Source organism: Sus scrofa, chromosome 10 (assembly GCF_000003025.6).
Source record: "Sus scrofa isolate TJ Tabasco breed Duroc chromosome 10, Sscrofa11.1, whole genome shotgun sequence".
In the NCBI taxonomy this organism is placed as follows: Eukaryota; Metazoa; Chordata; class Mammalia; order Artiodactyla; family Suidae; genus Sus; species Sus scrofa.
Window position 1 is genome coordinate 41,938,218 of NC_010452.4, and position 15,348 is coordinate 41,953,565.

Consider the following 15,348-nt stretch of genomic DNA (forward strand, 5'->3'; position numbering starts at 1 on the left):
GCTACCTATTAATTTATCCATCCAACATGTGTTACAATCTACTTTACTCTGTGTTCCAGTGCTGGACTAAGTGTGTGCCAAGGCCAGATTCCGTCAGTGGATTGGGTTTTCCAAGCAGATGTCAGCATAGGATGAAATAAGGACATTGTTATTGGAGTATTTACCATGGGGCAGGCACTTTCATAGTTAGGATTTCAATCACTCCTCAGAACAATCCTGGAGATATTATCCTTCCAGTTCTGAATAACAATAAAGGAAGTCCATTTCATGAAAGTAGGATAAAGAGGAATAAAACCACAAATTAAAACTACAGTGAGGTACCACCTGACACCAGTCAGAATGGCCATCATTAAAATGTCTACACACAAGGAATGTTGGAGAGGGTGTGGGGAAAAGGGAACCTTTCTACACTGTCAGTGGGAATGTAAATGGTGCAGCCTCTATGGAGAATGGTATGGAAGTACCTCAAAAATCTAAAAATAAGAGTGTCCATATTAGCCAACAATCTCATTCCCGGGCATCTATCCAAAGAAAACCATAATTCAAAAATATACATGTACCCCTGGTTCATTGCAGCACTATTCACAACAGCCAAGACATGGAAACAACCCAAATGGCCACGGACAGATGAATGGATAAAAAAGATGTGGTACATATGCACAATGGAATACTACTCAGCCATAAGAAAGAATGAAATAATGCTATTTGTAGCAACATGGATGCAAGCAGAGCTCATCATACTAAGTGAAGTAGGTCGGAAAACGAAAGACAAACACCATATGCTATCATTCATATGTGGAATCTAAAATATGATACAAATGATCTTATATATGAAACAGAAACAGACTCACAGACACAGAGAACAGACATGTGGTTGCCAAGGGGGAGGGAGTTGGGGGAGGGATGGATTGGGAGTTTGGGATTAGCAGAGGCCAACAAGTATACACAGTAAGGATAAACAACATGGTCCTATTGCAAAGCACAGGGAATTATATTCAATATCCTGTTAGAAACCTGTTATAATGGAAAAGAATATGAAAAAGAATGTATATATGAATAACTGAGTCATTATGCTGTACAGCAGAAACGATTACAACACTGTAAATCAACTATACTTCAATAAAATGTGAAAAAAAAAAGAATAAAATCAGACTGAAGATGATCATCCCTGGGACCTACACAAGGTAAAACCTCCAAGTCTTCGCTCACTTAGCTGTAAAATGGATAATTATCCCTATCTCAGAGGATAGCTGTAAGGAGGAAATTGCAAAAAATGGCAAATACGGAAGTCCCTACTCTAAGGTTTAATACCTGACAAGTGGTTGTTAAGTATGTCTTCTGCATTCCTGTTGGAAATCCTACAGGAGGCGGATGCTGGAGAGGCTGGCAGAGCACAAGGATGGCATCTGGCCTGGGTGACACACAGCAACCCTGAGCTGGCCAGAGCTGCCATGGGTCAGCCAGAGATCAGCCTCCAGTTCTGGGGAATGTAAACCAAGGCAGGAGGGAAGAGAAGGCAGGGCGCTAGTCACTGGCATGGTGGGAGGTTAGCCATCTGGTCAGAGGCCAAGGGCACCGTGGCATTTCATCAGGATCCATGGCATCAGCCCCTGGCCTCAAGTCACTGCTCCCAGAGTTTCATCTCCGGGACTCAGCAACCACTCAGCTGTTTCCACCTGTCTCCAGCCCTGCTCCCCAGATCCCAGGGACCAACCCTCCCTGTCTCTGATGCTGTTGTTCCCGCCACCCCCAACTCCTTGATATCAGCTAGGTTCCCAGTGAGCTCGCTCTGCTGAGTCATCCAAAAAGGGCCCCTGGAACTGCCCAGTGAGGCACCAGAGCTGTGACAGCTGAGCTGCCCATGGGAGAAGTGGCTCCAGGTGGGGAAGGAAGCCACTTGCAGACGCAGTGCCAGGCTCTTCCTTCCGGGTCCCCCATCCTGCAGGACACGGGTGGTTTGAGCCTGTCTCTGTGTCTCTATCTCTCTCTCACATGCATGCACATGCAGGAGCTTAACAGGTCATATGGTGTCACGGTACCCATGCCACACTGCCCCATGTGAAAATCTTCTTGTCCTTGGCTTTGAATATTATGTTGTTTCCTTCTCATAAAGGAAGGTGACTTCAGCCTTGAGCTAAAAAGTAGGACTTTTCTGTTTCTGACTCCTGTTCATGAGTTAGATACCTCAGTTGAAGAGCAGGAGAGAAAGTGTGTTTCTGCATAATTCATGTCTCAGGGTCTGGGTGGCACAGCAGAACTGTCACCTTCCCTTGGTTTGAACTCCTACCTAGAATCCACCCTGGGAAAAATCTCCTCCTTAAACACCACCAAGTCCAGGAGAATTTGTAACATGAAGCCATGCACACAGAACATCGGCAGAAAAGGGCTTTGGATGTGGAAGTGAAAAGGACGTAAAGGTAGATGCGATATGTCAGCACCCAACTGGGGATATCTGGGTAGGCAGGTCCAGTGACAGAAATTATTTAAAAGCTATGAAGACTTCCCTTCTTCACTTAGAGCAGCATTCACGGTATCTGTGAATTCAAACTCCTACTCTCCATCACTGCTCAGCTAAAACCCTTCCTTGATCTGTCATTAGTCATTTCTACCTTTTCAACATCCAGCCCTGCCCCTCTTATATTTTCTTCTTATCACACTCACGACCTTGCCCTGGGGGAGACCCAGACTCCATAGGGCCTAAAGTTTAAAAAATTAGGGGGTGTCTCAAGTAAAAATAACTGAAAGTGATTAGTATAAAATTAAGACATGAAGATGATTTCTTAATTTAAAAGAAAGAAATCGCAGAGTTCCCATTGTGGCTCAGCCAGCTGAGAACCCAGCATAGTGTCTGTGAGGATATGGGTTCCATCCCTGGCCTCACTTGGTGGGTTAAGGATCCAGTATTGCCATAAGCTGTGGTGTAGGTGGAAGATGTGGCTCAGATCCGGTGTTACTGTGGCTGTGGTCTAGGCCTAAGCTGCAGCTCTGATTTGACCCTTACCCTGGGAATTTCCATATGCTGCAGGCGCAGCTCTAAAAAGAAAAAACCGTAATAAAAATAAATTTAAAAAATAAAGAGGAGTTCCCATCGTGGCGCAGTAGTTAATGAATCTGACTAGGAACCATGAGGTTGCGGGTTCGGTCCCTGCCCTTACTCAGTGGGTTAACGATCCGGCATTGCTGTGAGCTGTGGTGTAGGTTGCAGACGCGGCTCGGATCCCGCGTTGCTGTGGCTCTGGCTTAGGCCGGTGACTACAGCTCCGATTGGACCCCTAGCCTGGGAAGCTCCATATGCCGCTGGAGCGGCCCAAGAAATAGCAAAAAGACAAAAAAAATAAAAAATAAAGAAAGCACAACAGAATCAGGTTTTAACCAGTTAATGAATGCAACAGACATTACAAAATCTAGAAAAATAATGGCTTTTTCATTAAGCAACTACCTGTTACTTGTCATTTTTTTTTTTTTTGTAGAGAAAAAGGACAGATAATCATTTCTCTTCTCTAATATTTAGCCACAATTTTACTATTGTTGAGAAGTGGAATGCACCAAACATACAACTTTGCATATGCACATGCCCACTCTGTGGAATACCACCACCAGGCTGTGCCTAGATTCCTAAACATTCTATTACCCTGTGCAATTACCAACAGAAAAAAAAAAAAAAAAAAAAAAAGAATGCTGTGTGTAGAAGTGTTCACGTATTTATGCTGGGTTGCTGACAGCATCCCTGACTTCAGAAAGTTCACTTTTGACCAGGCAGTGCTGTGAACCAAATGCTCTGTTTACAGTTTTACCAGTCTGAGGAGAAGAATTTCCCACACACTAGTTCTGGGCTCCATTCACTTCAAACCTCATGTCTACTCTACTACCTGCCTCCTTCCTGTACTGAGCGCCACAGGGCATGTTCCTGTCACGACACAGCCTCTGTTCTTTACCCAAATCAATGCCCAGTGATTTGGCACTGGGGTGCTGAGACGTTTCTAGAAATCACTCCTACACAGGTCTAAGTGGAAATAAGTTTGCAATTCAATGTCTGTGAGCTCCAGGCATACATTTCAATAAACTCAGCTGGATACGTCCTCAGGACAACTTTGCTGGATCTCGAAAATGTCCTTGGCCATTTTGGCAATGGGGAAGGTAAGAAGGGAAACATAGTTATTTTTTAAAAAAATCTCACTTACAAGGACCTAGTGTAACTATACGCAGGGAACCATATGCAGTATCTTGCAATAACTTATAACAGAAAAGAATCTGAAAAAGAATATATATATACATACATATGCACATATATACATATATATGAATATATATATATATATCATTGACTCACTTTGCTGTACACCTGAAACTATTACAACATTGTAAATCAAACTTCATTTCAAAAATTTTTTTTTCTTTCTTTTCTTTTTTTTGCTTTTTAGGGCTGCACCTGCAGCATATGAAGGTTCCCAGGCTAGGGGTTAAACTAGAGCTCAGCTGCCGGCCTACACCACAGCTCACAGCAACGCCAGATCCTTAACCCACTGAGCGAGGCCAGGGATCGAACCCGAAACCTCATGGTTCCTACTCGGCTTCCTTTTCTGCTGTACCAAAACGGGGAGCTCCTATTTCAATAAAAATTTTAAATAAATATATAAAATTAAAAAAAAATCTCATTTTCCAATTTTATCAAATTTCAAATTTTACCACCAAGCATTGGGAAGGGCCCCAGTAAGTGAGGGCCACTGACACAGGCAGCATTCACTTTGTGCTAAATCTGCTTTTGCCTGAACTTTGTCTTATAGTAATTTATGTCCTCATTGAATTCTGCATTCTATCTTGGAGAACATTTCTTTATATTTCCAGTTCCCGATACAGCTCTTGTCACAGAAAAGCGACTCAGTAAATTTGAATTAATTAAGTCATATATATCATTGGGGAAGTGAGAGTAACCTGACCTCTGTTCCAACATGGTTAAGCACACAGAGACTTCTGGGCTACCCACCTTTTCCTTGGAGAGGCACCGGTCAGTAGCTCTGCTCTCGAGTTCCTCTGGAGCCCAGGGTTTCTTCCACTGGTCTTGAGATGGTCAGAGATTGCTTGGCGAGGATTTCTGTAAGGACCATGATTTTGGAGTTTAAGTAATCAACTTGTTAATTGAGATTAACAAGCTGAAATTGGTTAATTCAATTATGACACACCTATAAAATGGAACGCCCTGTTAAACTGCACATGATAGGAGTATGGCTTTTGAAATGGAAAAACATCCAAGGTATATCAATAAGTGGGGACTAAATGTCAGTTCAAACCTCTTCGGGCAGCACTTGTCCTTCTTCCCTGGTCTACACAGGAAACCCTACAACCATTCAATCACCTGTTGCCCCCATGAAACTTACATCCATTGCTCCTCCCACTTTCTCCCTATCTTCCCCCACATCCCCACCCTATCCAGCTTGGAGTCCATGGCCCATTGTCTCAGCTAAACTCCTGCAAATATTCCATAGTCCTTCGGCCCTCGTACCTTTGCTTGGTTTTTACCATTTTTCTTTTATTGCGGTGAAATACACAAAACATAAAACTATTTTTTTTCCCTTGAGGGCCACACCCATGGCATATGTAAGTTCCCAAGTGAGGGGTCAAGTCAGAGCTGCAGCTGCTGGCTTACGCCACAGTCATGGCAACGTCAGCTCCTTAACCCACTGAGCGAGGCCAGGGATCAAACCTGTGTCCTCATGAATACTAGTTTGTTATTGCTGAGCCACAACAGGAACTCCTCCATCTTACTTATTTTTACGTGCATAATTCAGGGGCATTAAGTACATTAAGTACATCCACAATGCAATGAAACCATCAGAACCATTGCCACAACTTTTTCATTTTGCAAAACTGAAACTCTGCACCTATTAAACACTAACCCCCTCCTGTCAGTCCCTGAAAATGACTATTCTAATTTCCTTCCCCTGTCTTTTTGAGCACCTTAGGTACTTCACATAAATGGAATTGTACAGTACTTCTCTTTTTGTCACCGGTGTATTTTATTTAGCATAATTTTTTCCAGTTATCTTGAAGAGAAAAAAAGTCACAATGTTTTCATGCAATACCTACTTTAAACAACAATTGTGCCAAATAGCAGAAAGAATTAAGGAAGGCTGCTCAATGTCTAAACACTTTGTGAAACACCATAATAGCCAATACATAGCGGCACACCTTAGGTGGGAATATGACTGCAGCTTAGAAAAGAAAGGAAAAAAGAACACAATTGGAACTACTCAATTTGTTTAAAATCACTGAGCAAGAAAAGCAATAGTGAACTTCCAGACTGACATAAAATCATTTAGCAAGGCTCATTCATCCATGTTGTAACATATATCAGAATTTCCTTTCTTTTTAAGGGCTAAGTAATACTCCACAGTTTTCTTATTAGGAAACTTGTTTTGCTTCCACATGTTAGCTAGAATTTATCTTTTTTTACATTTTAAATATATTTATTGATATTTCCATTTTGTTCATACATTGTTTTCTTGACTTTCTCCTCATTCTCCTTTAGTTCTTTGAACATCCTTAAGATAGTTGCTTTGAATCTTTGTCTAGTAAGTCTACTATCTGGTGTTTCTCTGAAACATTTTCAGTTGGTTTACTTATTTTTTTTTCCTTTGAATGGGCCACACTTTCCAGTTTCTTTGTATTCCCTGTGATTTTCTGTTTAAAGCAGGACATCACATCTAATGACATGGTAACTGGAAATCTGATTCTTCCTCTTCCTCAAAGAGAGAGATCTTTCTCTCTCTTACATTATAGGCTGTCTCTATGCCTAGGATCAGACTGAGGTAAATACTTAGGGTCCTCTCTTATCTTTTCTGCATCTGTACCTATCTCAAGATATGTATGGTAGCTTTTATAATTGTCCCATACAGGCAGTTGTTTCTGAATATTCTACTCTGTCCTGTCTGGCTTTCAAATGGGTACAAAGAGAAAAATGAAGAGGGGAGTCACTAGCCCTTTAAATGTGTTGCAAGACTCTTCAGCCAAATCGGTGGGGGTGGGGGTGGGGTGTTGCAATAATGCTTGCTCGCCACTTCACCTGCACCTTTACAATCAGAAGCAGCAAGAGGCAATCAGGGCACAGATCCCCTGCCTCCTGAAAGCTACACAAGCTTCCCCAGCAACACATGTAAGGCTACTGGTGAAGGGGTGGGGGTGGGGGTTGGAGAGGTGGAGGATGGGTAGCTGCTACCATGCTCTGAGCTGAAATTAATTGAATTAAAACCACATTTCACCATGAAGCCTTCCCCTAGAAGCCGCTAGACTTCAGAGTTCCCAAGTGGTTACATTGGACAGACTCTGACAATGCAGTTATTGGGAGGAGCAAAGACAGGTTCCTGGTGCTTCCCAATGTGCCACCTTCCCAGAATCCTCTTTGAACCTTTGCATTTTAATTATACTTCCCTTCCTAGCAAAACAACTTTGGACCAACCCACTTACTTTTCTACTTGCTTGCAATCAGGCAGTGGAATCCCACCAGAGAAAATCACTTTACTGAATATATTGCTAACCACCATAAATCACTGCTCACCAAACATAACTGAATCTACACAATTCTAACCAATTCATCTTCACTTTTATTCACTTCCTCGTCTTTCTCTTACTTTTTTCTTAAAAAAAAAAACCCCACGAAATATCTTAAACACTCTTCAAAATATAAGTTCTATGAGTGTGAGTTTTGTCTTTTTTTGCTCAATGCTCTATCATTAGTTCTTTTTTTAATATTTAATTTTTATTAAAGTATAGTGGTTTACAATGCTGTGCCATTTCTGTTGTACAGCAAAGTGACCTAGTCGTGTGTGTATGTGTGTGTGTGTGTGTATTCTTTTTATCATATTATCCTCCATCATGTTCTATCCCAAGAGTCTGGATATAGTTCCCTGTGCTGTACAGCAGGACCTCATTGCTTATCCCTTCTAAATGGAATAGTTTGTCTCAACTAACCCCAGTCTCCCAGTCCATCCCACTCCCTCCACTCTTCCCTCAGCAGCCACAAGTCTGTTCTCTACCTTTGTGAGTCTGTTTCTCTTTTGTAGGATCAGTCCATTTGTGCCATATTTTAGTTTCCACATGTAAGTGATATCATATGGTATTCGTCTTTCTCTTTCTGACTTACTTCACTTCTATCCCTAGTTCTTAAATCAGTGTTTGGCACATGCTAGGTACTCATTTTGAATGAATGGACATAGAGAAGTATGTAAATTAAAATAGAAAACCCAGTGGTACCCCTGTGCTTTATCAAATTTGGACATACTACCCTATTTGCTCCATACTTTTTTTCTTCTAAGAAATCAAATGTTGCAGGGGAGTTCCCATTGTGGCGCAGTGGAAACAAATCTGACTAGTAACTGTAAGGTTGCAGGTTCGATCCCTGGCCTCACTCAGTAGGGTTGGGGATCTGGCGTTGCTGTGGGCTGTGGTGTAGGTCTGCAGACACAGCTTGGGATCCTGTGTTGCTATAGCTCTGGCGTAGGCCGGCGGCTACAGCTCCAATTCGACCCCTAGCCTGGAAACCTCCATATGCTGCAGGTGCAGCCCTAAAAAGCAAAAATGTAAAAGAAAAGAAAAGAAACCAAATGTCGCAGATAAAGTGGAAATCCCCCTTATGTGCCCTTTCTGGATCCTGGTCCCCTCCTCTGTCCCGAGGGAGAGCTGCTGTTAATAATCTGGTGTTTATCTTTCTCATGTAAGTTGTTCCACTTTACTACTTATGTAGGGAACTCTGTAATAACAGCATTTTTTTGAGAGATTAAAACTTAACACAAGTGGTATCCCATTCTAGATCTCATTCTATGGTTTTTTTTTTTCCTTCTCTTTCTGAGATTAATCGGTGTTGATACCCAGGGCTCCAGTTCACTCGTTTTTAAGTTGTGCAGGGTTCCTCTTTGCTTGCTTGCATCAGGATTTGTTTATTCATCTCCTGTTGATGGACATTCAATGATTTCCAGATTGTTACCATTACTGGCACCTCTACCATGAACATTCCTGCACAAGTGCGTTTGTGTAACGATCCGCAAGAATTCCTCTAGGAAGGGTCTGGAATGCTGGGACACAGGGAATACAGAGTTTCATCGCTGCTAGACACTGTCAAATTATTCTCCAAATATTTTGTACAAATTGACACTTCCAACAGAAATATTTGAAAGTTCTCCCTGCTCCACATCCAAGTCACCATTTGGTATTGTCAGGCTTTAAATATTTCTCTAACCTCATGATGTGAAATGGCAACTTATTTTTTATTTTTCATGTCTCTGATTACTGGTAAAAGTGAAACATTTTCTCATGTTTATGGGTCAGGAGGCAATCCTCTATTATAAACTGCCATCTCATAGAACTGTGCTTACTGTTTAAATGTAAGACTATTTGGGGGGAGAAGTTTAAGGTTCATGGCAAAATGGAGAAGCCATTTCCCATATACCCCCTGCCCCCATGCCTTCATTATCATCCCATGCCTTCCTCATCTACACCCTCCATCAAAGCAATACATTTGTTACAACTGATGAACTAGTACTGACGCATCGTAATCACCCAAAGTCCATAGTTTACATTAGGGTTCACTCCAGGGGTTGTACATTCTGAGGGTTTGGACAAATGTACAATGACATACATGTATCCATCATGATGGTGTCAGAGTAGTTTCACTGCCCTGAAAACTTCTGTGATTTACTCCCCCCACCCCACCAACAAAACAAAACAAACAAAAAACAAAAACACTTTACCTATTTTCATCAAGTTCTTTCTCTCTTTAATTTGCAGGCAATTATTGTATACTCTGGCAACTAATCCTTTGTCAACCACATGCACTGGAAATATCTTTCAGACTGTGTTTCAATTTCATTTATAGCATCTTTTTATAAAGACGGGTATTATTTTAGAGGAGTCAGATTTATCTATTCTTTCTTCCACAGCTATTGTATACTGTTTAAGACCTCTCTCTCTCTCTCCATTCTCAGGTCTTAAGGATATTGTCTTATTGCTAGCTTCTACATTTTTAAAATACTGCTCCAGGGAGTTCCCACTGTAGTTCATCAGGTTACAAACCGCACTAGTGTCCACGAGGATGAGAGTTTGATCCCTGGCCCCACTCAGTGGGTTAAGGATCCGGCATTACCATGAGCTGTGGTGTAGGTCATAGATGCAGCTCAGATCCTGTGGTGCTGTGGCTGTGGTGTAGGCCAGCAGCTGCAGCTCCAATTTGACCCCTAGCCTGGGAACTTCCATATACTGCGAGTGAGGCCTTAAAAAGCAAAATGAAATTAAAACAAAAAAATTAAAATTAAAATTCTGCTCCACACATTGAGTTTTAAATCCGGCCAGGGGAATGAAGCAAGAATTAAACTTTATTTTTTCCCATATGGTTTATTAATTTTATGACCATCATTTCATTAGTCTGCTAATCAGTAATGCAACTCCTGACAAGTACTAAATTTCCCTGTGTGAATGGGACTGAGCCCTGTATTCTATCCCACTGAGCACCTTCTCTATCTCTGTGCCCATATCACACTGTATTAAACACTATAATTTTACAAAAAGTATTGATCTCTTCCCTAACTCACTCTTCTGTAAAGATTTTTTTAGGCTATTCTTGTCCTCCTCTCTACCATATAAATCTTAAGGACACTTATCAAGTTCTGTATAAAACACTGGTGATATTTTTAGATAGAATTAAACTTTGAATTTATAAAATAATTTTGGGCAAACTATCTTTACTATAGTAATACTTCCAATCCCAAAATGTGACTTTTATTTAGGACTTCTCCATGCATTTGAAACTTCCATTACTTCAACAATGCTGTATTTTGTTCTCAATTATCAGGTACATTTTGTTGGATTTATTAGCCTTCAGTAAATGATCATTTTTACTGTCATTGCAAAAAGTGCATTTTTGTGAACTGTTTTCCTAATGGATTATTAGGAATGTTATTGATTATGCTGAGATTGCATTAAAAAATGGGTGCCAGAGTTCCCATTGTGGCTCGGTGGAAACAAATCTGACTAGCATCCATGAAGATGCAGGTTCACTCTTTCGCCTTGCTCAGTGGGTTAAGGATCTAGCTTGGCCATGAGCTGTGGTGTAGGTTGCAGATATGGCTCAGATCTGGTGTTGCTGCGGCTATGGCATAGGCCACAGCTACAGCTTCAATTCTACCCCTAGTCTGGGAATCTCCCCTGGGCTGCAGGTATGGCCCTAAAAAGCAAAAAAAAAAAAAAAAAAAACAAACACACACACACAAAAAAACAACAAAAAAAAGGGGGTGCCAACTTTCAAATTAGTTTTAGAATTTTTATACTGATACATTACTAGGAATATTATATCTTAGGTTTTTTATGACTATAAACATGCCTCATTTTTCTTTCCAACTCTTGTATCTCTTATGTTTTTACTCATCTATTGGACCGTCTAGAACCTTTAGTTCATTAGCGAAGGGAATGGTGACATGACATCTTATTGTTTTTGTCCCTGACTTTAATGAGGATACTTCATTAAAGTATGCATGATTACTGTAGGTTTTGCGTATTAGGTAAAGAAAGCTCCCTTCATTTCTAGTTTGCTAAGATTTTTAAAAATTATGATGAATATTATTTATTTATTTATTTATTTTGTCTTTTTGCCTTTTCTTGAGCCGCTCCCGTGGCATATGGAGATTGCCAGGCTAGGGGTCTAATCAGAGCTGTAGCCACTGGCCCACACCAGAGCCACAGCAACTCGGGATCCGAGCCGCGTCTTTGACCCACACCACAGTTCACAGCAACACTGGATCCTTAAATCACTGAGCAAGGCCAGGAATCAAACCCGCAACCTCATAGTTCCTAGTCGGATTCGTTAACCACTGAGCCACGACGGGAACTTCCTGAATGTTGATTTTTTGTAAATCAAATGCTTTTTATGGAATTGCTGAGATAATCAGAATGACTTTTTTAATCTCATAATGTAGCAGATTATATCAAAATATTTTGGAAACCACCCTTCTGTTCTGGAAACGAACCCAACCTATAAACACTGCTGAATTTAATTTGCTACTAATTCATTTAGAATGTTTTGCCTCTGCACTTCTAATAAAATGGGTCTATAGTTTCCTTTTCCTATATTTTCTCTGATCTCAAGAGTAAGCAGAGTATACTAATGCAGGAGTTCCCATTGTGGTGCAGCAGAAATGAATCTGACTAGTAACAATGAGGTTGTGGGTTCGATCCCTGGCTTTGCTCAGTGGGTTAAGGATCAGGCATTGCTGTGAGCTGTGGTGTAGGCTGCAGACATGGCTCAGATCCTGAGTTGCTATGGCTGTGGCATAGGCCAGCAGCTGTAGCTCCAATTCTACCCCTAATCTGGGAACTTCCGCATGCCTCAGGTGTGGCCCTAAAAAGCAAAAAAAAAAAAAAAAAAAAAGGAAAAGAGTACACTAACGCATCTCTACCTCTCTAATATGCAGAACTGTACATAGCATGTGTGCCAGGGACCATGGTAACCCTCCCAAAGAAGTCCATGTGCTAATTCTGGGACATCTAGTCCTAGAATCTGTGAACAGGTCACCTTACATGGAAAAAGGGACTTGGCAGATTGGGATAAAGTAACCAGAAGAGTCCTTAAAAGTGAAAGAGGAAGGCAAGAGAGTCAGAGAGCACCTTTTGAAGGTGCTTATGTAGCAGGCTTTGAAGATGGATGAAGATGTGAGCCAAAGAAGGCATGGGAACTCTGGAAGCTGGAAAAGACAAAACGGAACAGGAACACAGCCCTACTGATACCTAGAGTTAGCCCAGTGGAACCCATTTTACTCAGAATTGTTCTCACATTTTCATTCTTTGCATGAATTATCACAATTTAATATTTCCCACCCTATCTTCTGCTTCCCTGACTCATTTCTGTCTGCGTGGTCTATTAATTTCTAATAGAAATTTGCTAAAAATGTATCAATGAACCTATGTAATTATATTGATTTTTTGCTTTGCATATTCTGATACCAGGTCCTGAGAGAATTTATGATGGGTTTGGCTTTTGGGTGGATTATTCCTCTATCATTGTGGCATTTCCCATTCTGTTCCTACTTATGCCTTTTGCCCTCAAGTCAATTTTGAGTCAGATTACTACTGTTGGACTAGTGGAGCCAAAGGCACGCCTTACCCCACTCAAATCCCCTCAGCCTCATGTCTTTCTGCAAAGGCTGCTGTCTGCAAAAGCCTGTAACTTTCTTCGTGAGGGTTTTTCTTTCTGGCCACGGTAGAACTCTTTGCTTATCCGCAAGGCAAGCCAAGAGAGTCATGAGCCACTGTTCCCAGAGCCAGCACTCGATCAGGACACTTGGGGGGTTGATCAATAAACACTGGAACTCCCTTGCTCCTCAGGTAGAAGCTCTGAGCCACAATCTACTTGGTCTCCCAGAGCCCACAAGGTTAGAGGGGCAGAGCTCCATTTGCCATGGTGCTACCTGGCCGATAACTTCTTTGACTGGCTTCCTTCTCTTCCCTCAACTTCCCTACTATGTTTCCTGGGATCATCTCCTAGATAAACTACCTGCCCTGGAATCCATGCTTCCAGGCCTGTCAACTAGCTTTCTCTTGGTTAATACAGTTGACCTCTGAATAAAGCTCGGGATAAGGTCCCCAACACTCTGCACGCTCAATCTTGGCCCTTAACTTACAGACGCTTCCTCCTATTAGCTGTTCTTCTGCATCCCCAGTTCCGCATCTTCAATTCAACCAACCAGGTGCCACGTAGGGCTCAAACATTTACTACTGGAGAAAATCCATTTATAAGAAGACCTCCACAATTCAAACCCGGGCTGTTCAAGGGTGAATTGTATACACATAGAGTGTCTTTCCCCATGCTTTATTATAGATCTTTTGTATATTTTTAAGGCTTTTGTATTGTGAGAAAGCTATAGCTGGCTTTTAAAAAATTCTATCTGAAAGTTTTTTTTTCTGATAAAAGTTTAATCTACAAGTTGACCAATGACTCCCAAGGGCCAAATGTGGTCCGAAGTCTGTTTTTGTGTGGTTTGCAAGTCATACACACAGGCTAAGAATGGTTTTTAGGTTTTTAAAGAATTGTGGAGACTGTATGTGACCTGAAACATGTAAAATATTATCTAGTCCTCTACAGAAAACAAGTTTGTCAACTCCTGACTTAATCCACTCATATTTATTGTGATTACTTATTTATTGCATTTTATCTCTGACATTTGTATTTTTAACTCACTATCATTTCCTTTGCATTTTTCTCCTTTTCTGTCTTCTGTTGGACTGACAAAAGTTTTTGATCTTCCCATTCTTCCCTGCTACTTGTTTGGCAGCTATAGATTCCATTTTTTGCTGATTACCTATAAAATTTTAAAGTATATTCTTCTGTATAATGTTTTTAAAGCAAAGTCTAAGCTGCTTAGCATTTTAAATGTCTCCCACTAAATAAATACTTCATATTATTATTATTTGAAGCTTCAGATTTATCTTATATAAAACCAAAATCTTTTCTCATCATGCTAGACTATTAGACAAAAAAGATTTAAAGACAGACAATCTTTAGGCTAAAGGATGGTTGATACACTATCTCATTTCTGTTAACATCTATGTTCACTGTTATCTTGCGGTCCATTCCTGTCCTCTGGGTTCATTTTTTTTTTTTTTTAAGCATACCCTACAGAAAGAGTATATGAGTGGTTACCTGTTTATATCTTTGTAATTATGGAAATTCCTATTTTTGCACGTTTAATACTTTTGCTGAGTATAAAATACTAGATGGAGGGTTAATTTCTCACATGTCATGAAGACGTTAATGTCTCCCCATATCTCTTATAATAATGACATGTCTGCTGTCAGACTCCTTTGCATGGAATCTGCTTTTTATCTCTGAGCGCTTTAAAGATATTTCTCTTTATTCTTGACGTTCTTCAACATCACTCTGTGGTACGCTTGCCTATTGTCCTTCATCCTGCTTGCTACTGGTATCCTTGCTTTGATGTGAGGGTTCATGCTGTCTTATGATTCTGGGAAATTTCAGCTCTTCTTTCCTCAAACCTTGCTTTTCTTGTCGTCTTTCCTGTCACCCCCATCAGGTATACTGGAAGGCTTGTGTCACTCCCTATCAAAGTCCTTGTCACCCAAAAAGTTGTACCAAGAATGCTTCTCCATCATTCTAAATGAAAAATTAGGATGCAACATAAATACTTGAGTTCTTCTGCAGGTTTAATTAAATCCCATCAAATGACCCATTACATTTTTCACAGACTGGAATAAAATCTCCTAAAATTTATATGAAACCATAACAGACTCAGAATTGCCAAAGCAATCCCAAGGCAAAAGAAGAAAGCAAGGCTTCAGACAATATTACAAAGC

General features: G+C 40.8%; 1 protein-coding gene across 1 annotated transcript in view; it reads right to left on the minus strand.

The window, feature by feature from the left end:
* Window positions 1-15,348, minus strand: part of ZNF438 (zinc finger protein 438) — a 440,040-nt gene that overhangs the window by 363,866 nt on the left and 60,826 nt on the right. The window contains exon 2 of the mRNA XM_021064197.1: window positions 4,985-5,092. The gene's annotated coding sequence lies outside the window, so the exon portion shown is untranslated. The remainder of the gene's footprint in view (window positions 1-4,984; window positions 5,093-15,348) is intronic.